This window comes from Cupressus sempervirens, chromosome 2 (assembly GCF_028749045.1).
Source record: "Cupressus sempervirens isolate cs-2001-9-10 chromosome 2, ASM2874904v1, whole genome shotgun sequence".
NCBI lineage: Eukaryota > Viridiplantae > Streptophyta > Pinopsida > Cupressales > Cupressaceae > Cupressus > Cupressus sempervirens.
Genome location: NC_143119.1, coordinates 210837606 through 210841299, shown reverse-complemented (window position 1 = coordinate 210841299; position 3694 = coordinate 210837606).

The following is a 3694-nucleotide window of genomic DNA, read 5'->3' as shown; positions in this document are numbered from 1 at the left end:
GCACTTGATGTTGCATGTGGAACAAAACCCTTGCGGATTGGAGTGGGTGAGCTCGGTGAGGAAGCTACAGAGGACACAAGAGTTTTGCTTGCAAAAGTGAAAGAAGATATGGTGAGGAGTATGAAGGGGGGTTGGGCTTTATAGCCATGCCCCCCCTTGGTGGTGTGCAATGCGTACCGTGCATTACACCCCACCAAAGGTGGGATGTGCTTCCGCAGCCCTCGTGAGGTGTGCAGGTGCATGCTTTAATTTTTTTTATTTTTATTTTTTTAAATAATTTTTTAATATATATATTTTAATATTTTTTAACGACTTTTGAATTTTTTGGTTTTTTTGACCTTTTCAAATTTTATTTATTTTTAATAACTTTTTTGTCTCTTTGAATTTTCCTAAATCTTGAATTGTGGTTTCAGGAGTCCTTTTGCAAAGTAGGGGGACCCCATTCCTAGTAGGGAATGGGGCATGCATTGTGGAACCACAACACTAACTTTAAAGAAAAAAAAAAGACAACTAAAAGCCCATTAATAAACATATCATGTACAAATAGTACTCCACTTGTACCTCTCGAATTGGATTATTATAGCATCTCTAAATAGGTTCAAATGATATTTTAAAATGCATATATCAAATCTCGTAATATGTGTTGTTACTATGAAAAAGCCAAGATAATAGCTATAAGCATTAAGTTACACATAGACAACATAAAAATCATCAAAATCCAATTTTGTACCTAAAAGCTAAGTCATGTGAAAACAAAAAAAATTAAAAATCTTCCAAATCCAATTTGTTGTTTGAATCCATACCTCTCCCATATAGCTATAAATGACTACTAGGTAGTACACTTGATTTACTCCACCTCTTATAAAACAACAATTTTTTCTGACCGACAAATACATTACAACTTAAAAAATATAATAATCCATCATATATGCTCCACCCATCCTCTCCCTATAAAAAAAACTTCCCTATGCCTAGGCCTTCTCTCTCCAATCATGTGGCTCAAAATTCCAAAAATAATTGATAGGAGATGAATATACTTTAAAAAAAATATTGAATCATGTTCTTTGATCGAGATGAAAATACTCGTTCCACCTCTTAAAAGGGAAATGTCAATTTAGACAAACAACCATAATAGCACTCAAGAAAAAAAATTGGTTGGCCATGAATATACTTGTTCCACCTCTTAAAAAGAAAAGAAATGTTTTGACTAACAAACATATTACACCTTAAGAATAGTAATTGAATGTGATGAATAGACTTGCTCCACCTCTTAAAAAGGTAACCAAACTATTTTGAGGGACAAACATGACACGACTTGAGAATAATAATTGGATGCAATGAATAGAATTGTTTTATATTTACCAACCAACACAAGGGAAGAGCTCTAGTTACATGCCCATGTTCTAATAGTTGGACACTCCATGCACATTGTGATCCTCCAATGACTAACTTTAAAGAAACACAAAAAAAAGACAACTAAAAGCCCATTAATAAAAATATCATGTACTAATAGTACTCCACTTGTACCTCTAGAATTGGATTATTGTAGCATCTCTAAATAGGTGTCAAATGATATTTTGAAATGTATATATCAAATCTAGCAACAAGGGTTGTTACTACGAAAAAGCCAAAACAATAGCTATAAGCATTAAGTTATACACAAAAGCATAAAAAATTGTCTAAATCCAACTTTGTATCTAAAAAGCTAAGCCATATGAAAATGACACTGTCTATACAGGAACCAAAATGCACTTTTATTAATTAATTATAAATTTATATATGAATGTTAATTTGTTAAAAAATACAAACAAATTGATTATGGAGGTACATTTTGGCCCCTCCATAGCCAAAACCCATGAAAACAACAAAATAAAATCTTCCAAATCCAATGTATTGTAAATTGTCTAAATGGAATTTTGTACTTGAAAAACCAAATCATATGAAAACAACAAAATAAAATCTTCCAAATCAAATGTGTTGTTTGAATTCATACCTCTCCCATCTAGCTATAAATGACTACTAGATAGTACACCACCTCTTATAAAAGAAAATTTTTTCTGACTGACAAATACATTACAACTTTAAAAATATAATATTCCATCAAATATACTCCACTTGTACCTCTAGAATTGGATTATTATATCATCTCTAAATATGTATTAAATGATATTTCAAAATGCATATATCAAATCTCTCAACATGTGTTGTTGGTACAAAAAAGCCAAAACAATAGCTATAGGCATTAATTTACACATAAACAACAAAAAAAATGGTCCAAATCCAATCTTGTACCTAAAAAGCTAAGTCATATGAAAACAACATTTTATTTCCCTTCCAAATCCAATGTGTTGTTTGAATTCATACCTCTCTCATGTAGCTATAAATGATTACTAGGTAGTACACTTGATCTACTCCAAGAATCTCTTTCCTTAGATTCGATCCTTTTGAGGTGTATGTGGTTAAGCAACAAACTTAGGGTTAGTTTCCTTGATTCACATTCCCCACTACACAATAACTTTAAAATATAGTCTTGTCAGGTCCCAAAATGAAGTGTGTAGAATCCTTATCCAAATCAACACAACAATGCTTACTAACCTAGAGTAATCAACTTTGATGTTGACTCAACTAAAATATATCATTTACTGAGACTTATCTTCAATTAATAAATCATACCAGTAATTCTTTATTGATATACTTGGTTCTTCAAAATATTGTCAACTAGATAGTCAACATTGAATATCTCTTATATGCAATCACTAAAGCTTTGTGATGAGCAGATTATACATAATCATATGTTTACATTCATATTCTATAATCACATTATCTAACTCTTCAAATTCTTCCTAATCCAAACTGATCTAACCAACTATCTTGAACTTTGCTTTTGGTGAATTGATAATTCCCAAGTATCAAAACCTTTGGTAAAGTTTCTAAACTCCAAATTGGCCAAGATAAATAACTAGTAGTTGTCATTAATGACAACATACCACACACAACTGATCACTCTTGCCAACATCTTTCTAATACCCAATCAAGTCTCTTTCTTAAAGAAATTGCAATATCAAATGTATAAAAGTTATAAATAACTCTCTTATTATGCCAAAGGCATTTTCCTATATGAGATGGAGAAGCTCAAATAGAAGATTGATGACTGAAACTATTGCATAGACATGGACGACCATGCAATTCATCTTAGCCGTACAAGTATTTGCAGTTGTATTTCCTTTTATCTTCTTGACCAATAATTTAGATCTTTATGACACTGTTGACACAACATCTTTCTCATTGGCAGACACAAACTAGTGGTTTTTGAATAAGAGTGTCCTCTCCCATCGCTTATAAAGAAAAAAAAAAATGATAATACCGTGTGAGTCTTTGTTTCGAACCCGGTGGACACTGAAGGAGCAAGCTTAACAATCAGAGCAAGGAAATGACCCAGCACCATGTCTTGCCATGAGATCAACTTCACTAGTCTGAATAGAGTAACGCTCTCGGGGGATTGTAAAAGAAAGCCATGAAGCTATTGCAGAGGACCATAATATTCCAGCCATGCATTCCATTTTTCTCCATTGTTGAGAATGATGTCATCGAAAAGATGAGTTTCGAATGTTGTTGATATCAATTCCCACATGGTTATCATTTGGATCAAAATCGTCGTCCTAACTTGTGTTGAACTCCACAATGAATATCTAAT